This window comes from Cupressus sempervirens, chromosome 11 (assembly GCF_028749045.1).
Source record: "Cupressus sempervirens isolate cs-2001-9-10 chromosome 11, ASM2874904v1, whole genome shotgun sequence".
NCBI classification, from domain to species: domain Eukaryota; kingdom Viridiplantae; phylum Streptophyta; class Pinopsida; order Cupressales; family Cupressaceae; genus Cupressus; species Cupressus sempervirens.
The window spans coordinates 561,454,959-561,477,472 of NC_143128.1; positions in this window are offsets into that span (position 1 = coordinate 561,454,959).

Below are 22,514 nucleotides of genomic sequence, written 5' to 3' on the forward strand. Positions count from 1 at the left end.
TCTTTGTATAGGTCATATTGTTTCTTCTACTTTACTTGTTTCAGAGAAAAATAAATGTTTAAGAACAATTGTTGCAGTTGAGTAGGGAGAACAAATACTTGTTGTAGATTTTGATACAGTGTTGTGCCACAACAAAATTGGGCACATAAGTGAGAAAAGTATGAAAATACTTCATTCAAAGAAAGTTTTACCAGGTCTAAAATGTGTCAATATGGATTTCTGTGAAAGTTGCATGTATGGAAAACAAAAGAGAGTGAGTTTTATCAAGGCTAGAAAGGAAAACAAAAAGGAGAAATTAGAGCTTGTGCATATTGATGTATGGGGACCGGGTTGGGTATCTTCCCCTAGAGGCTCTCATTATTATGTTACATTTATTGATGACAAAACTAGAAAAGTATGGGTTTATTTCCTTAGACATAAATCTAATGTATTTCAAACTTTTAATAATTGGAAATGCTTGGTTGAAAATGAGACTAGTAAGAAATTAAAATGTCTCAGATCTAATAATGGTGGTGAGTATTGTAGTCATGAATTTGAAGATTATTTCTCCACTAATGGTATTTGTAGACAAAAAATTGTTCCAAGGACTCCATAGGAAAATGGAGTGGCTGAACGCATGAACGAGACTATAATGGAGTGCATAAGGAGCATGAGGTTGCATGCTGGGTTGCCCTTACACATGTGGGTGGAGGCTATCAATACTATTGTATATTTGATTAATAGAGGTCCCTCTACTCCTTTGGGTTGTGGTATTCTAGAGGAAGCATGGATTAGTAAGAAGGTGAGTTATTCTTTTCTTAAGACCTTTGATTTTGAAGCTTTTGCTCACATAGATTTTGAAAATAGAACCAAGCTGGAAGCTAAGTCAAAGAAATGTATATTTTTTGGATAAGGAATTAATGAATTTGGTTATAGGCTTAGAGATTTTGAAAATCATAAAATTGTAAAAAGTAGGGATGTCATATTCAATGAGAAAGTGTTGTACAAAGATCTGATGTAGCAACATGAGAAGAAAGAAGATGATTATGTAGTGCTAGATGATACTTCAAAAGATGATGTTCTAGCCATTCCTCATGATGTGAAACAATAGAATAAATAAATACCACACACACAAATGAATGTTGGATGGTCAACAAGGCAAATTAGACCTTCAGAAAGATTTTCTCCCTCTTTGTATTTAATTTTACTTACTAATGTTGGTGAACCTGAGTGTTATGATGAAGTTGTGCAGGTGGATACTAAGATTTAGTGGGAGTATACAATGAAAGATGAAATGGAATCTTTGCTAAAGAATAAGACATGAGATTTGTGCAAGTTGCTTGTAGGTAAAAAGGCTTTATAGAATAAGTGAGTTTATAGGTTGAAAGAAGGGGAAGGAGGTAAGAAAAGATTTAAAGCCAGGTTAGTTGTGAAAAGATTTACATAGAAAAAAGGAATTGATTTTGATGATATTTTTTCTCCTATTGCTAAGATGACTTCTATCCATACTATTTTAAGTCTTGTGGCTACTGAAGATTTGCATTTAGAGTAGCTTGATGTTAAAACAACCTTCCTTCATGGTGATTTGAATGAAGAAATATATATGGCTCAGCCATAGGGATTTGAGGTCAAAGGTAAGGAGAACTTAGTGTGAAAATTGAAGAAAAGTTTATATGGCTTGAAGCAAGCACCTCAGCAATGGTATCTAAAATTTTATAGGTTTATGCATGAGCATGGCTATAACAGTTGTCATTCAAGTTACTGTGTTTATTTTAAGAGGTTGGATGATGATAGCTACATTATTTTATGTTTATATGTTGATGATATGCTTGTAGCTAGGTCTAACATGGATCATATTAAGGGGCTAAAAGTCAGTTAGCACATGCATTTGCTATGAAGGATTTGGGGGTAGCAAAATAAATCCTTGGTATGAAGATTTGTAGAGATAGGAAGAATAGAACATTGACACTATCTTATGCTAATTATGTAGAGAAGATGTTGCAACATTTCTTTATGGAGAATGCTAAAGTTGTCAGCACACCTTTACCTAGTCATTTGAAGTTGACTAAGGACATGCGTAAACGCACAGATCTATGTCACCATTTGTGATACCAAAATCTATTTTGGTCAAATCTCAATTTTCTATCAAAATTCAAATTTTTTCGAAAACTAAAAATACCCTTTTATAGATCTCAGATTCAATATCATCATTATATAAATTTTTGAGTGTTTTGATTAGTTATACATCAAAAATAATTATTTCTTTTTACGTGCACTAGCTATACATGTCATCTATAAGATATTTTCAGATTAGAACAAGAAAAGATGATTTGCATATACTTGTTTGATGGGAACTACACCCTATAATTTTTACAGTTAAAAAAGAGACTTCAAAATAAAATAAAATGAATAAATTCTTACTCAAAAAAATTATAAAAATTATAGGCATAAAATTCATCGAATTCTACACATTTCATCAGTTTACATCATCTTCATATTTTAAACACAAATGCCATTTTTTTTGTCACTAATGTTGAACTGTCACATTTTGATATCATGTTTCTTTATAAAAGGTGACACAAGTTTGTTCTTTTACCCACTATATGTGTCCCAAGACACAAGAAGAGGAGGATAAGATGTCCAAGGTACTCTATGCTTTAGCTATAGGAAGCTTGATGTATGCTATGGTATGTACTAGGCTAGATATTGCACATGTAGTGGGAGTTGTTAGTAGGTATATGAGTCATCCAAGAATTGAGCATTGGAATGCAATCAAATGGATTCTCAGATATTTGAGAGGAACATCCAATAAGTGTCTACGCTTTGGGGGCTCTACTACTAATTTATAGGGCTATGTTGACTCAAATTTGGTAGGAGATATTGATGCTAGACAGAGTACTATAGGTTATGTCTTTATTGTTGGTGGGGCAACTGTGAGCTGGGTTTCTAGGTTACAAAAGATTAATGCTTTATTCACTACAGAGGTAGAGTATGTTGCTGCTACAAAGGCAACCAAGGAGATGATATGGCTTCAGTTTTTCTTAGAATAATTGGGACATCCTTAGAAGGATAATTATTTGTTTAGAGATAGTTAGAGTGTCATTCATCTTGCCAAAAATTCAGCTCTGCATTCAAAGACCAAACACATACATTTGTGGACCCATTTCATTCAGTTAGTTTTGGAGGATGGATAGTTAAAGCTAGAGAAGATACATACAAATGAAAATCTAGTAGATATGTTGACAAAAGTAGTAACAAGGGAGAAGCTAAACTCCTCTTTAGCTTCGGTTGGTCTTCTAGACTGAACATGAATAAAAGAACAATAGAGTTCAAGGCAGTTTGATCTACTGGGAGACCCATGGCATAGCAACATAGCTACTTGATTAATCTCCAAGTGGGAGATTGTTGTTTAGTGTGGAGCTTGATCAATCCCCAAGTAGGAGATTGTTAGTTTCTGGTGACTGATCAAGAAAGTACTTGTATAAAAGGGCTTAAGGTTAGGGATAGTTTCATAGTGTGATGTAAAGTTGTCTCTTATAGTGGTATTGAGCTATAAGGGATTATAGATTGTAATCAGGTTATAATCACTGGATCATAATAATATCAGACTTTTTGTTTGGTGGACGTAGCCTAGGGATTGGGTGAACCACATTAAATCTTGGTGCCTTGTGTTCTTTTCTGTGTGATCTATTATTTTCTATTATTGGTATATTTGAATTTAATTGTTATTTCTATCTATGGTTTAATCCTAACACAAAGAAAATGAAAGCATTTGTATTTGACACACATTATTATTCACATAGTTCCCTTTTTGTTAAGTTCTTTTTTATGAACTTGGTGACACAAGTTGTTGAAATTTGATTGAAAAGATTATTGTTGAGAAAGGGAGATTGTTGAAGAAAAATATTTTCAATCATTATTTTATCACTGATGTCAAACCTACTATTTTCTAGAAAGATAATTGCTTATAAGATTCAAGTACTATCACTTAGTTGATTAATGAAGAGGATTTAATCAATAAGATGTAACAACAACACCTAGAGGAAAGGTTGAGTTATGATTAAGTAATGAAGTAAAAGGACCAGTTAAGACAATGGTGAAATAATATATTTGAAGATACAAAGCATGGCTACACTTAAAAACCTTAGAAGAAGAGGTAATACTAAGACTGTCTACAAAGCTTGACCAAAGTTTATAGTGGGTGTCGAGCAAAGTTAGTTCATGCCAAGTGGGATTATCAGTTAGTGCTAAGTAAAATAAAATTCTAGTATGTGTCGAGTAACATAATTAGTCCTAAGAAAAATGCAATAGGTGTCGAGCATCAGTAAGTTGTCCTTGATGCCAAGTGAAAACAAAACAGGTGCCAAGCAACATAGTATGTGCCGAGCATCACGAGGTTAATAGTATCGAGCTGCTACATTATTTGAAAAGTTAAAGATTTTCCAAATATGAGATGATAAGTTTGTTATTTTCAATTTTGCGAACCAAATGGAAGATAAGGATGATGAGTTGGTGGTATAAAATTTGAGGTTAATCTTTTTAGGCAATTTCAAATGAATTTTAGAAAACTTCTAGAAGAAACAAGATAAGGGGTAGATACATTGTATCCTACCTAATCCATCCAAAACTTGATTTGGATGATGGAAAATAGAGTGGGAAAAGTATTCTAAATTCCTACTTAAGGAATTGTAGGTCATGAAGCAAAGTGGTTGGAGTGTGTGGTGTCAAGGAGAAGACATTGAGAAGGAAGAACAGAGTATAGAGACTCTGCTTCATCAAGTGACCACATGAGTGATTGCATTGGCACAACAAGCAAGAAGGCTAAAGGAGACAAAAGCTTGAAGAGAGAACAAGTTGTCAAAGCTACAAAGACTAAAAGCTAAGAAGAATTGAGAATTGAATTGAGATCTAAAATCTACAAGATATGTTGTAAGTTGTATCAGGTTAATAGCCCTTATTGTTACACTCTAGAAATTATATTAGTTAAGGAAAAATCCTTTGGACTAAGGTTGACTTAATAGCCACTAGAAAATTCTTTATTAGAGTGGCATTCCAAGTGAATGACCTAAAGTCCTTTAACCAGGCTCACTTCTAATAAGGTGATTGAAATCTCTTAACTGGGTCAAACTTAACAGTGTGTGTTGTAACCTTTAACAAGGTTGGCCTTTCGCAAGGCATCACTTTAGAAAAGTGAGAATGAAGTAGCATGTTACTAGTGGTTTTTTTCAAATTGTGTTTCCACATAATTCACTATGTTATGTGTGTTGATCTTTCAATTCTTATTGCTACATGTTGATTTATCAGTAACTTGCAAGTTTAAGTGATTAGTTTGGATGCATGAATGTTTAATGGGTTCACTAAGCTGAGTGAAGAAGTTTTATTGGGACATTTGGACCTTTAATAACTGATCCTCCCCTACAATTATTCTAAATAATTTGTAACACAAGTTCAAAAAATTTAACATTTTCAACTAGAATGTACAAAGAAGTAGGAAATAATTTGGATTTGTTATTTCCAAAAGATATAACAGTCATGCAAATAAATTGACACTTCTTGACTATCGAAACAAGATTTAACCTAAAATAATATACTCAACATCTCGAATTAGAATTTTAATATTGAAGAATAGAAAATGCTTATATACTCTAATATTATTTGTAAAACACAATGCTGTACAATATTCTATTTACTTTTAATATTAAATTTATTTGAATCGTAACTATTACTATACACACTTCTTTCACATTATTGTTCATTCATTTCTATATTCCATTGAATATTGAAAAAAAATTCTTATATAAAATCGATAACCAATGTGAAGAATAAAACACCTATATATAAGGTTCCCCATCTCACCTACAACCACCAAGATTTAGCTTTCAATTTCACCATTTTTGATATAGGACAAAAACAATTGCCATATATGAATTAAAGTCACCAAGACCAAGGAAAAATAAATTAACTACATATGCATAGTCATAACAATAATAATAATGGTTATTTAATATTTTTAAAAATATGAAACACAAGATCAACATATGGGTCCACTAGTTTTCTAACAAAACAATACGGGTAGTATGTGATTCAAGAAATTACTACCTTAATTAACTTTTAAAATCCCATCAAATGATGACAAAGGGCCCAACTAAAACTTAACCCTTGGTGTAATTTGTAGGGAGGATAGTCGTGTCCTTCCCCATGATGCTGGCTAATCTCTAGACAAAATGTACCAAAGACAAAAAAAAATCAAATGTGATTCTTTTTTAGATTCACGAAAACAAAATAGAATTTTCTCAAAAAAAATCTTTTTTTATATCACAAATTTTACAGATCATGAAGATCAAATGCTAAAAATTTCAAAAAAAATCATTGTGTTTTTTTTTTTTTTGAAGTACAATCAACGGTGCAATTTGTAGGGAGGATAGTCGACTTAAGAAATTCATGTTGTAATGTGAATGAAATAAAGGAAGCCCTCTTTTTCACATAATAGAAATAACACTTAGATGAAGTCCACCAAGGACAAGAAATTCATGAAGGAAAATTAAAATTGGACTATTATACTCCAAAGGGATATATGAGGATAGATACTCATTTTTTCTTTTTTCCTTTTATTGAATTTATCTTTTGGGATATTTTCAAAAAGGTGAGGATAGATGATTATTTATTTTCTTTTTGAATTGATTTTCCTTTTTTGAATTGAATTTCCTTTTTGAATTGATTTTGAATTTTTATTTTATTTAGAATTTGGATTATTAATATGATAAAAAAAATTAGACAATTAATTGATTAAATGAATTACATAAATAAATTATGTTGTGATTAATCCAAATTTCTATTGTTTTACTCATTTTCTCTAATATTGTCTTTAGTCATTGTGAATTTGATTAAAACTATGTTGTTGAAGTGCTATCAATTTTAAGGTGTCTATGAATGCCCTTCTTTGACCTGATATGTGACATACATTAGTTCGAATAATATCCCACTTTTTGTAATTTTAAATCAAAATCTGATGATCGAATACCTGATTGTTGATACCTTAAGGTTCAACTATTGATATGATGATTGGGTACCCTGATTGTTGATGATTTACCAATTTGATGCTAACATGGTACCTGATTGTTGATTATTTAATGTTTGATGTTGATGTGGATATGACAATGTTCAAAATTTTGGTGTTTAATGCCCTTTTCTTTAAAAATTTTTCTTGGATGCCCCTGTTTGATTGATTATGCTTTTTTATCTATATGACAATATAGATAACTATATGATGTTCAATATTGATGTGTTTCCTTCTTAGAAATGAAATTGGAATGAGTTAGTTGCAGGATATGGAGACTCCAATTTAATTTCAAAAAATTATGTGTGACAAAATTTTTTTTTAATGAGAAATGTCTGATGAGTGCCAATATAGCAAGTTGGATTCGAGATGTCTTCCCCAAAAATCTGGTAAGATAAAAAGATCATTTTAGTCAAATCAATTAGATGATGTGAACCAATAATTTAGATAGGTCAAATGGATAAGATGTCCCTTTCTAAAGATATAGAATTGGGAAAATGAGGCATCCTAAAGATATAGAGTTGGACAAATCATTAGTTCATGGTCAAACCATTAGCTTGGTACCTAATTTGGATAACACTTTGATTGATCTAGGATAGCCACCTTTAATGATGTGATTGATTAGATATGAAAATATGAGTGAGGTCATAGGTTGGACATTTGAGTGTTATACCCTTGATCATTTGAGTTGATTGATCTTGGGATTACAGAAATTGAGGGGGAAATGCATGTATGGATGATGAAAAGACACTATGGTTCAAAGATTATCAATTTCTATGATATACAAAGCTTGTTGATCCCAAGTCTTTCATTGATGAGGATTCTAGGGATGATGATTATAGCAAAAATAGAGGGAACTTTAATGAGTCAAGTAGCACTAGGTATACTATGTACATGACCAAAAGATGAAGGCTTGGGTGCCTCTAGTGAGTAGGAGCCATCAAATTAGACATGGGTCTGGTGCCCCTAGTGAGCAAGGTCCTATAGATCAAATACACAAAGATGGAATTGGTACCCCTAATGATGGGATCCAATGATGATATTGGGTAGATTCTTGTGATTTATCATGGATGCACCATAGGGATCTTAGATGCATCCATGATGTAGGATTTTTAGGCATATTGACATATTGATTATGTTTCTTTTGATCAAAGATGTTTCTTTGATGTTAAATGTCCTTAAGATCATGAATTTTTGGTAATTACCACACTTTATGCCAACCCCTTGATAAGATTTGAGGACCCTGACATGAGATGAAAATTTAGGCTATGTGAAGTGCAACTAATTGTCACTATTAAAAGAGATGCCAATTAATTATCATTATTGAGTGCCAAAAACATGATATAGTACAATAACCACTCATTCAACCATGGTGAGGTGAACACTTTGTCATTTTACACTTTTGAAAACAATTATGTACATGAAAAGGAAATTATTAAAAATAATTACAAAATTTCCATAATAAATCAAATAAAAAATCATAGATAGAAAATAATAAAACCTCATGTTTTTCATCCTAGCTTCTCTAGTCTAAGACATCATTGAGTTTCTAGAAAATCATGTCATAAGAAAAATAAAATGTTCTATAAGCTTTCGTGTCTATGTGTGTAGAAATAGAAATCATGTACAATAATGCAAAACTTGTTTCATCTGTTTAGATTAAATTCATTGTGTGATTAATTTCCATTGATTGAGGTATAAAGATCGTGCATGGTTGGGTGAGTTGACTGTGTCATATTTAGGAAATAAATCTTGTATGTCATATTTTTCAAAAATGTAACATTCAAGTTGTTTCTATGGTTACATTCTATTGCATATAAAGGGACTTGATAATGTCTTGACTCAATGGTTACATAATTAAGGCACAACCTAAGACAAAATGAACACAATAGGAAACGGAGAATCTTATTATCTAAAATGATATGTGATTGCATTTAGTACCAAAACAATAGACTCAACTACATGCGCTATGGACTTACAATGTTATCATATTGTAGAGAAAATCCCTTCTCATAGTACCTTCTCTCAAACTCTACAAAAAAGCCTTTATAATGTAAGAAATGACCTTAAGTAACCTGAATTAGGTTTAGGTTTACGAATAAATTTTAGACTATGTCATTTTCCATCTACTACCAAAGAAGAAGCTTCTAGAAGACATGTCAGAAGTAGGTGCAAAATTAGAACAATCCAAAAATGGTAGTCCAACTTCCTGGAGGCATATATTTTGATCTAGGACTCCAATTGATGAACTATTTGATGGAATTAACAATGGGAAAATAAACTTTGTTAGAATGTTTCAGCCTTATCCTTTGGTTAGCACCTCTCTACTACATATTAGATCTCCTTTTTCCTAATGTGTCCTTGATCCTCTTGATCAAATGTATCTCTTTTGTCCTTTAACTACTTTTCTCTTTTATCTCTAACTAATTCTGCAATTCATATCCCTATCATAAATCTATAGTCACCATGAATGCTCTCTCTACATTTAGCATTCAAGATTCTCTTCTCATCTGCACATTTCAAACTCTTTAGATTTTTCCCTCCTTAAGAAGACTTATGTGAGCTAGGGTTAGGTAGAAATCAACGATTGTGATTCGTCCATTTTTCCACTTAGAACATCCCTTATTCTGATTGGTTGCATTTTTTGCATATGGATTCTCAATATACCTTTGTATATATCTTCTATAATCACAAAACAATCCTTAGGTTGGCCCAAAAATGGTTTATATTGGAGTTTGTGCCCTTACAAAGAACTATGCCAAAAATTGTTTACTTGACACTTAAAAGCTCTGATGCTCAGCATCTACTATATCCTTAGTGTTGTAACTTAGCTCCTAAATGACTTAGCATCTACTATTTTACTCAACATATGAATCACTTGGCATATATGAATTTTGTGACACTTGAGTGACTCGGCACACACCATCTTCTTGGAACATAATGGTGCTCAACACTAACTATTTATATTGCTCGACATACATTGTCTGCCAACTGATGCTCACCTTGCACTAGGTTTCTGCTTGTATATGACTTAAGTGTGTTGTCACTCACTTGTCAAAAATAGAATGAGATCAAAAATCTCCCCCTTTGATATTATTGAAAAAAACACTTGGTCATGCATATATAACCTCAATATGAGCATCACTAAGACAATATTACTTGACTCACATACAAAATTTCAAGATTTTGCACAACCGATGACTTAAACAGTCATATCTCTCCAAAATTTTAAAACTCCCCTAATTTGAGTGTTTCTTGTTGTTGTTGAATTTTGTAAAAATCTTGTTGAGTAAATGTGTTGTACTGCTAATGTCCCCTATTTCTATCTCTCAATTGTGTTTTGCATGTGCATTTTCTTTACTATCCCCCTTTTTCATTCACTATCCCTCTCATAGTTACTATCCCCCTTTTTTGACACTTATGTCGTGGGTGGTACACTAATAGTGTATTTTTCCAAAAAAAAATTGTGGACCTCCATGATGATTTTCACTGTTGCATCCCACTTATTGCATGCCACCTTTAGAGATTAGTATTGAAAATCTAGCTAGGCAGCAAGGTCAACTAGGCCATCATGTGTTGAAATTTGATTATCTTTCTTCATCAATGTTTTAGTGAAGGCTAGTTCCTTATGTAGTACTTCCCTGTATGGGGTCAACATGGGCTGGATACTAATCAAGGTAGCCCTTATGTTTTCATCTTGTGAATTTAATATGGCTAGCTTGCCTTGAGTAGATAGTAGTCTATGGAAATGAGTATGGCTTTGAGCAGGAGATAGTTTCAATTGTGTACTTGTGGACTATAGATACCCTTGCAATCGTTCAATATCCCTCTGTACTTCTTGTGTGAAAAAATTCACATCACAAACCTTTGTGTATTAGAGAAAAGATATTCTCCAACACCTTTTTCACATCCTCTATTCTAGTTGCTAAATCAACCTATCTTATTGCAATAGCACTAGAAATCTATTCAAGAACTTTAGAGTAAAATTTTATTTTAGACCATTCAAGTAGTTTAGTGCTTGTGTCCAAGTCTTCATTACTAATCTTCTCAAAAATATTTACCAGTTTCTCAAGAATAGGTTTTTCTTCATTAGGAGTTGGGAGGCTAAAAGCATCAAGAAATGTGTCTTTCATTTCATGAAGAACTTGCTTCTACTTGTGCTCCCTTCTTATCAACTCTTATTATTTCTTGTTGTGCAGAGCTTCCTATAGAATTCTCATTTTCTCAATGGTGATTGTTGTAAGATCAAACTTTGGAAGTTCAATCACCTCATCAAGACTTACATCTCCATAAGATATATCTTTTGATCTTCTAGATGTATCTGCACTTGGCCTTGATATTTGCAATGGGGTGGCATGGGTTCTTGCCCTCTGAATAACTTGACTACTAGGAGTTACAAAAATTGGTAGATTGAATAGATTGTGTATGGAAAATTATTCCTCTATAGTAGTAATCACCTTAAATTTGACTTGCCTCTTCTTGCTTTTCACCTTGTGTTTGTGATGTAGGTGTAGGACTTGCTTCCTAACCTAGTTTGACTTATGTTCCATCTTCCTCAATTGTAAATAATGCTTGCTTATGTGAAATAAATAATACTAATGGTAATGCAACTAGTGTTGTAATAACATATTGTTGTTCATTGCTTTCACTATGCTCTTTTATAATGTTTACCTTTGGGGGTGCACTAGATGTGTTAATTTTCTTCTCCTCTATTCATGCCATTACTGCCTTTTTAATTTCTTCTATTCTCACCAATGCAGGATTTGAGCATAATTTAGCTTCAATGGTGGAAACCGTCAAAAATTTCTTCAAATCATCATCTATCAAGGGATTAATAATCAGAGCAGAATTTTCAAAAACATCCTTGATTATTACTAAGTCCTATTGACTTACTTGGTGTACATGTGTAGGACTAGTACTCAGCACTTGTACCTCAGGTGCACTTTGATCATCTTGTTGCTCATCCTTAGTTGTGGCCTCTTCTTCTATTGTTTCCTCAGTGCCTTCTACATGACCATCCTTGACTGATACATCTTTTGTAGTCTTTATTGCCATTTGTTCATCTTTGTTAGGATTTTTCATTTCTTGCTTACCTCTCTCTATTATAGTAGGAATGGGTAACTTGTAAATAGATCTCCATATGGCTTTAGCTCTTAGTTACCACATCCTCTATATTATTTTTCAAGATACTAAATGCTATGCATTTTGGAGTAAATTTACCTTTGTGAAAATCCATAGCCTCATCTATTATTTTCTTTGGTAATTTAGGCATGACTTGGGCTAAAGTAGTTTTCATGATCTTCTTTCAGTGTGTAAATTGTATTGCCATTTCTACTCAAATTTTTTCACATAAACATTTGAGTAATGAGTTAGCACTCCCAATAGGTGTGGCGTTGAATATGGACATCATCTCATATATAGCCTCCTCCACCTTATTCATATATAACTTTTCTAACTTATCAAATTTAAGATGTGGGAATCCTGACAAATCAACATTATGCCTAATATTATCACATAAGTCATCTAAGTCAGAGGAGGGATTGTGACTTACCACCTGAAATTGAATCATGTCATCTGAATCTATCTTCTCCTCATCTGACTTGGTTGGAGTGACATACTTTCTTCTCTTTTTCTTTTCTAGCTAACTGCACTCTGCATACGTATTATTTCTCTTTAGGGTGCATTCCTCTCCATACTTTCCTTAACAAGGAGCCCACTCCTTCTCATTTTCATAGATAAAGATTTTATTGTTATGCTATAGGTTTGGACAGAAATTTTGGAGGAGAGCTTGAGAACTTGATCTTGGACATTGCAATATCTCTTTTCTTGTCTTCTTCTCTCATGCAGCCATGGTAATCCATTTAGATTACTCTTGCATTTTTATGTTAGAATAGATTTATATTTCCTTTCATAGAATAGTCTTTCATTTGCATTTCCTTCCATAGATTAGTTTGATTTTATGCATTGTTATCATATAGAAAATCTTTCATTTTCATTTGCATGCATATTTGATGATCATGGAGACTGACACTCTTGATTTTTCTCTTTGAATCTCTCATTTTATGGTGTACTTGCATGGACAAAAACTAGGTATTAACTGAGGGCCTCCATTATAAACCTTTGCACTCCATGAGTAGAGAGCTATGAGTCACCATTTGAGACCTCATTCTTGAGAAATCTTGGATATAATGATTCATACCATTTAGCACACGGGTGGCACCTCATCCAATGGATATTGTGAAAGCTCTAGTATTAATTGAATCATGTAGAGAGGTTTGGATTTGTATTAGTATTGTCACATCTTACATTAGTTCAATAAATCTATAAGTTAAAGTCCATATCATCATAATTTATGATGCAATAGGACAACTCATGAGAAATTGGAAGTCAGTGCATTTGGTGACTCACATCGAGCATAGTAGTAAGAGGAAGTGGAGTGTTGACCAAGCTAGTGAAGTGAATGGTATGTTTACTATGTCAACCAAGCATGAGATGTAAGTGCTTCTTTACTGAGTATCCTATAGCAACTAAGTGAAATTTGGGAAAGTAAGTATATTAGTCAAGAATGTGGTACAAAGCATTTCTTGTACCTTGAAAAGTATTAAAAGTAACTTTATTATAAAATGGAGCTTAGACTATATGTTCACCTTGCATTTTAGAGTTTTCAAGCGCTATTTGTTTGAACTTGAGCAATTTGTGTGCATTTTCAAAATTGGGAGCTTGATATTATGGATTTGATAGAGAATTTCAGTGGAATGGTGAATTTGGTAGAAAGAAGAACAAATTGAACCTATTTCTATTTCATTTACTAAAACCCTAGTTTACAAAATGGTGCTGAGTTTTGAAATTGTGAAGACAAGAAAGGTTAGTAAAGTCAAATTGATTTGCAGTATGGATTGAGAAGAGACAGAGTACCATTTAGATCCTAAGATTTCCACACAAATTGATAATGTTGGAGCATTGTTGTCAATCCCCCAAAGTGTTTTATTAGTATGAGATATTTGTGCACTTTATCAGTGCAAAATTGGTGAAGTAGGAGAATGTGAGCTACAAGAGAATTGCAAGAAATTATGTGTGGATGTAAAATTGAAGGATGAACACAAACATCTAGAAATAAAAGAGCTCACACATGTTATGTGTTTTTTGAAATTTTTCAAACAAGAGTAGATACGTATTGTGTTGAGTAGGGTTCATAATATGACAATGTGGTTGGATGAGATAGTGAAAATCACCCAAGAGGTTATTCACATGGTTACTGAATACCCCATTACAAAAGAAAGTCAAATTGACTAGGGCTATGTTGAAGAAGGAAATTCAAGATAGCACCAAAATCAAGTGGGATAGAAGAGGTTTGATAGTTTCCACAATTATTGATTTGAAGACTAGATTTGTTACATATGTTGTTGCATACAAAATTTATCAATCTAGCAAGCCCAATAGTGTACCATGTGTAGTTGTGGATTTGGAATACAATATTGAGAAGAAAGGATTCAGGCTTGACCTCGCTGATTTACAATTGAAGCAACTAGCAGAAAATATGAAGATTATTTGAGTTGAAAAATCTAACACATGCAAATTTGGTTCATTGTTGGTATGTAAATTTTTCTATATGCAAACTATTTCCCTAGAATTGGAAATTTTAGTTTGGATGTGAAGAAATCAGTTATCTACCAGATAAATGATATATCCCTTTTTGTAATATCTTTTATAGCCTAACATATAGTTATGTATGTAACATATGTTTAGTTTGAAGCCACAAGACATTCTTTGGTAACAATGTATGGTAGTAATGTTATAAGATGATGTGATATTGTATGAGAAGTGTATCTTGCTTATTTACTAACATTTAATTGAAAAAATATATTGATAGGTTAGAAATATTTTTTGGAAATGTTTAAAAGTAAGGATTTTGTATTGACAAATATTCGTAGTTTTCAATTGTTGTGTAAATTTTGTAGGAGAAAACAAAGTTCTCAACTAAATATTGATGTAAAAACTTGACACCATTTCATTGTATAAATAAACTTAATTATATGATGTAATTAATATTTAAAAATAAATAAATAAGATCACCCTCATCATTTATCCTTTTTATTCCATTAATAATGTAATTATGCTATAAAAGTTTTTTTTTAAATTACTTCTTATGAACAACGAAACATTTTGAAGATGTATTTGAATGAATTAACTTATTTAAAAAATTTCATCAATAGTACAATTTTAAAATTTTAAAAGTAATTATATCATATTTTTATTTACACTAAATTATTGCAAATTATGAAAATTATATTAGAATTACCAATTTTTTTAATAAACTCCAATCAATTATTTTAACCGATTTATATAGTTTCATGTTCAAACAAATTATAGTTACCTATAATGTTAACAAAAATGAAGGTTGGAATATCTAATTGCGCAATTCTTTGTCATGCTCAAACGGTGGAACTGGTACTCAAGGTGGATAATAAAGAAAACTTTACTAAGGTTGAGTACTTAAGGAGCCATTTACTTTTATTGATTTATTTGTTTTAGTTATTTTAGTTATTTTTATTTTTTTCACTTCAATTTTTTTTTAAATTTCCACTTGTGTGTGTGAGACATTTTTAATATTTATATTTTGAATTATGTTTTAATGTTTAATTTTTAAAAAAATAGTTCCTATTTTGGGGAAGGTATCTAATATAGTTAAATAATTGAAATCATTTTTGTTGGGTGGTACTGGTAAGGACATTATTACATATAATTTTAAAATATTTTGTTTTTAATTTTATTTTTAGTGATATCATATGGTTAGTTCATTGAAATAATTAGTACTCATTATAGACATCTAAGTTGTATCTGGATCTTCCAAAATGATAGAAATCAATATTTCTTTCTTATAAATAATTAAAATATAATTTTAAATATATATATATATATATATATATATATATATATATATATATATATTTAATAATATAGTTTTATATATAGTAATATATTAAAATCAAATTTGAAGGAAGAATTTCAATTATATAAAATAATTTAATTATTTAAAAAGATAATCTCTTAAATAATTTATATAATAAAATATATCAAATATCTTTTAGTTTTCATAAATAATTAGTTAGAAAACTATTTAATTTAAAATCTCATATCTTAATTTGAAATTTATATTAATTTTAAGAAAATTTAAAACCTTCATTATTCTTAATTTTTTTCCTAAATGAATTTATATTTATTGACATTAATAAGTTATTAAAAATTATAAAAATACTATTACTAATACTATTTGTTAATATATTCTAATCATTAACTTTAACATATTTATATACATTTCATCAAGATATCTTCTACATTTACGAGCAATATCAAAAAATATAATTATTTTTAATTGACTTTACATACAGATGTAGTTTATTGACATTTCTTTAATTATTTAAATGTTGAATTATATTTTAATATTTTATTTTAAATAGATTTCTTACTTGGGGAGAAGCTATGAGAGTGATAGGTATATATATCTAGGAATTATCGATACTATTTTTGCATAGTATTAACTTCCACTTGCATTTTTAAATATTTATATTTTGAATTATGTTTTATTGTTTTATTTTTTTTAAAGATAATTGTTATTTTTGGAGGAGGGTATGTAACATATATAGTTAAATAATTGAAATCATTTTTACAAGAGTAAATTAAAATATGTTTTGATCTTAGTAAAAAAAATCTTATTAGAATTCAAACCTTCACATGTATTTGCACTTTAGATATTTAGATATTATAAAATCTATTTTTGTTGGGTATTCATTACATATAATTTGTTTATTTTATTTTTTAAATATATTTTTTAATATATCATCGGCTTAGTTGGAACCATTAATACTCATAGTAGACATCTTTGTGCAATTGTAAGTTGTGGTGCCAAAAAGATGACACCTTTTTTTCTCATTCTAGTTTTGCAAAGCGCGCACATGCTATAGTGCGTACACACTATAGTGTGCATGCACTATGGCTTGGGTGTGCCAAGCCATAGCGCGTACGCGCTATAGTGCGTATGCATTAAAGCACGTGCGCACTTTTCAAAAAAAAATTTTACAAAGCGTGTACGCGCTATTTAAAAGTAAATTTAAAAGGCTTTAAATAGTGCGTACACACTATAGTGCGCACGCGCTATTTAAAGCTTTACATTCTACCACGCCTAATGTTTGGCTTTGCCTTGGGGATCCAACCCAAAGCTTTGGAGTCTATAAACTAATCTGAGACGTGTTTTGCTACAAACATACAAAAAATGATTAATTTTTCTTGTGTGCTCTCCTTCCAGTTTCTTCATGGTTGAGCACCGATAAAATTAGGTTACATGACATTGTAGGTCTTTGTGTTAGCTACACAACCATATAATTTGTTTTTTATTTGAACTATTTCAAGCCTTTCATCTATAATTTTTTTTGAATGTATGTCCATTTTTTGTCAAAAACCAACATTTACTAATTGGGCTGTAGATTTTAGCTCATTCATCAAATTTTGCAAAAACTTAGTTTTGTAGAAACTAGACTCCATTCTACACACTTTGAAAAAAAGAAGTTTTGATTTTAGATTAGTTTTCAATCATTTCTAGGGGGAGCACACAGATATTTCACATTTTTGGGATGTGTCTGATTTAAAAATTCATAAAAAAAAAATACACATTATAAAATTACCCAAAAAATTTGAGATAAACTAGATAGTGTTAGGTAACTTTTGACCAGAGCGATTAAAGATTTTCAAAAAAAAAGTTAAAATTTTAGGGGGGCCACACTTTGTACTATGTTATGTTTTTCTAGAATAAATAGTACCACTTTTTGTGGCCCCCTTTTTTGAGGACCTAAAACTAAACCATTTTGAAAAAAATTTAGTAGTTTAGAAACTAGATTCAGAGGACTATGACTTTTTTTTTGGTCATATCTTAAAATTTTGAGCGTAACTATCTTCAAATTCTTGTTGAAGTCCATAAATTGGTGATTTTAGGAAAAAGGTGTCGACTTATACCCCCCTTTTGGCACCACAACTTGGTACACTTACCCATATATATATATATAATAATATATTAAAATCAAGTTTGAAGACAAATTTTTTTCTATTAGATATAAGAGAATAAAAAAAGACCAAAGGCCACCAGAGTTACATCACGAGAGCATACAAAGAGGCCCAGCCTCACAATGAAGGAGCCAACATAGCTGTACAGCAAAAAAGAAAGACAGGACGGAACTATCTAACTGAGAACATCATGGTGAATGTCGACCCAGGCCGTCCAGCCTAATGGACATTCCATCCAAACAATACTTTTGTGCTCTTGTATCTGCATCAACATAGCAAGCTCCTCATTCCTAGCATTCCCCTTTTCTTTGACTTCTTTGTTCAGCTGGTTATACACAAGCTCAAAGATACGAAAGTCATCCAACGTTCTTTGCCACTGGTATCCATGTTTGAGCTCATAGTAGTAAAAGGTAGCATGCCCATCATGGAGGAACCTTCGCATCTTATACCGCTCAATCACCATAGGAGCCTGCACTTGCAAGGATATTTTAAAATAAGTGAGTTTTCAAAAAAACTCAGTAAGATCCATATGCTTACCTTGATACCTTTCCTCATTCTTGCACTTCCAGAGCTGCCAAAGAATATTAGACAACAAAATATTCCAAAAAAGATTGGTATCTTTAGGAAGACCATTAATATAACTAGAAATAATATCAAAAACATTGACATTAATAGGATAAACAATGCCAAACATGTTCCATATCTCTTTAGCAAAAGTATAGTCAAGAATAATGTGTCTGCTAGTTTTAGGGACTTTACATAAATTACAAGTATCAAAATTTGCAAAATATTTTTTCATAGGTAGCTTATCTAATAGAAGTAACCATTTAAAGCATCTAATCTTGGGTTCTACAGGGTTCTTCCATAAGATATCAAAATACTTCTTTAAAACATCAGCATCAAAAGAGGAATTCCAAACAACATTGATATGATCTAAAATATCAGTATTATTGTCAATGATTTTATAAATATTCTTGGCCTTAAGAAGAGTAGTAATGATACCATTAGGCCATTTACACTTCAGGTACCTGTGAGAATCAGCATGACAAACAATAGGAATACCAATAATAGCTTGCACAATCATGTTATAGGTTCTTTTATGAGAGTCAAGGATGTCAAATTTAACCTTCAGCTCCTCCCATGTCATAATTTTATCACAATCAAATAAGTCCATAAAAATTTTAATGTCATTCTTGGCCCATAATCTAGTAGAGCACCCTTGGGTAAGGGCCAAAGGTTTACCATTAAGGTGAAGATTCCACCAAATGGATCTTTCGCCATGGATTTGAACATTACAATGAAACTCCTTGTTAGTGATAAATGTTCTAACATGGTCCCAGGACTTCCAAATAGATTTAAAGACTGTAGAGCCTTGAACCAAAACACTGAAGTTACCAAGAATGAGATCACAAAAGGGGAGGCCAGTCCAAGATTTAGCTTTCCTCGGAACACCCCTCTCAATATTAATTCTAACTAGCACTTTCCAAGGAGCGTCACCCTCCATGGCCTGAAAAATCCATTTGGCAGACAAGGCTGTACCTTGAGTTTTTAAATCCTTAAGCCCAAGTCCCCCAAGGGTTTTGTTAATATGGCACTAGGCCCACTTGATAGAGTGAATCTTACCATTTCCCTTGCCATCAGACCAAAGAAATTGTCTAATGGCCTTCTGAATTTTACCAATCTAATAATTACTAAAACACCAAGCAGAAGAATAGTATATGGTGTATGAAGAAAAATTTTTCTGGCACACCTAAATTCTGCCAGCCAAGGAAAGCACCCTATTATGCCATTTATTCAACTTATTGACAATCTTCTCTTTGACCCACAACCACATGTCTTTCAGGTCGGGCTCAACAGAGAAAGGTATACCAAGATACCTAGTAATCCTGTTAGGACCTCCCCATTGAAAATTATAATGAAGAAACCAGTCTGGGGGCTACTCATCCCATCCCAAACAAATAGATTTGGTTTGGGATATCTTAGCACCAGATATAAAACTAAACAGATTGAGCTTCTCTTGCATGTTCTTAAAGTTAACCTCTTAGAGCTCTAAGAATAAAGCGGTATCATCCACAAATTGACAATTGATGAGCTTCTCATTATTGGGCAAATAAATGCCTCTAACTTCTTGAGATATGGAGTTATCTCTAAGGATATAATACAGAGCCTCTGAAGAAATAAGAAAGACAGTGGGCGCTAGAGGGCACCCTTGCTTGATGGATCTCTCAAGAGAGAAGGGAGTAGAGAGCATACCATTGACCTCTACCTGAGAAGAGGTGTCTTTAAGAAGCATAGCCACAATATTTCTAAAGAAAGGAGGAAAACCAAACCTTCCAACATCATAAGAATAAACTTCCATTCAACCCTGTAATAAGCCTTCTCAAAATCCAAGAGAAGCATGGCAAAATTTTGATGAGAATATCTAGACCAATCCATAGCCTCCCAGCTAGTTATGAGATTCTCAAGGATATATCTACCCTTAATGAACCCAGTTTGGGTAGAGTTAACAAATTTAGGAAGGAGATTGACCAATCTAAGAGCGATAACTTTAGCTTGAATTTTGTATGAGACATTCAAAAGGGTAATAGGCCTCCAATTCCTAATAAAAGTCTTATCCCCCTCTTTGGGGAGAAGCTTAATAATCCCTCTATTAATATCCTGCCCCAAGGTACCATTGATAAAGGCCTCAGAATAAAGGTCAAAGAGGTCATTTCATATCCAACCAATGTTGGCCTTATAGAATTCAACCGAGAAGCCATCAGGGCTTGGGGCTTTCTCATTATTCAGACCCTTTATAGCACCTACAATTTCCTCCATATAAATATTCTTAGCAAGACTAGCAATATCATTCAGACCTAATATCTTAGGGATAAGATTCTTACATCTAGTTCTAGTCAGCTCTACCTTAGGAGAGTCCTCTAAAGCAAAGAGAGTCTCATAGTAGTTAGCAAAGGCCTGAGTAATAGTCTCAGGATCTAAAATGTCCTGGTTATCAATAGAAAGTCTATCAACAGACTCTTTGATGCGCTTATGCTTAAGCAGGTTAAAAAAGAATTTCGAGCCTCTATCCCCATATTGGAGCTAGTGGGATCTAGACCTGAGCCTGGCTCCGTGAATTTTAAACTGTTGATGTTTTCTAAGAGCCTCCTTGGCAGCCACAACCCTGGACAGAAGCACCATGCTAGAGGAGTCACATTGGATGCTCTCCTCAGCAAGTTGCAAATCAACAGAAAGTTGCTTTTCGACAAACCTATAGTCCTTAGCTTTTTTCTACCCAATAGTTTGAAGAAAGATCCTCCATGTCGAGAGGTTAGTATTCCATCCATCAGTATGGGATAAGTGCTAGAGATTGATATTATTTAAACCTCTAATAATTTGAACAACAGCAAGGACATCCTCATCCAAAAGGAGGCTGGAATTAAGAATGAACTTAATGCTTTTAGGCTTATGCTGAATAGGACTACTAATGAAGTTGACCTTAGTTAGAATAGGATGATGGTCGGATAAAGTAGTAGCAATGGCATGAACAATATTGCCAACACTATCAGGAGGAAAAGAAAAGAAAAGCTTGTTAGCATAAAACCGGTCAAGCCTGGAGTATATCCTAGCATTGCCCTATTGAAAATTGCACCAAGTGTGCCACAGACCAGGATTAACATCCTTGCTTCCAGCAATAGGATCAAAAAGACATTCAGAGCTTAAAACCTTATTCCAGAATGATCGTTCATTGTCCTTCCAATTAAAAGGGTTACCTCCCGACTTGTCCATATGGGACTCAACCATGTTGAAGTCACCACCAAACAACCAAGGGATGTCAGGAAGATTGGTAATCCATTTCTAGAGCTCAATCCTTTCTTTAGGGTCATTAGAGGCATAAATAGCACATACTCTGAAGGTATTGTTATCATGATGCAAAGTAACCCAAACAACCCTATGACAGGGAGAACAACCACTATTGGTGATGCACTTCTCCCATTTATTGTTAATAAGCAGGGCAATTTTGCCTCTACCTCTCACATGATTAGTGTAAAGTTTAATAGCATCTTTCCAAATATAGTTAAGATTGGAATCCAAAGTGAATCCCACAACCTTAATTTCCTGCATCATGAAAAAATCTAGAGAATGCAGAGAATTCAAAAAATGCTTAATAACAATTTTCCTATCGGGGGACTCTAAACCCCTAACATTCCAAGAAAGGCAATTCATTGGAAAATAGTGTTAAGGGAAGAATCTGCCAAAAACTCATGTTCAGCTAAGGCTAAGAAGCTGTTGGAGGTCTCCCCCTATTTAGCAACTAGCGGTTTATTTTTAGAGCCAGGTGGTCTACCTCTCCTCCTAGCAGAAGAAATGCCATAACTCAAATCCTCCTCAGCCTCCACAAAGGAATCCATATTCATGGAAGGACCAATTTGAGAGTGGGAAG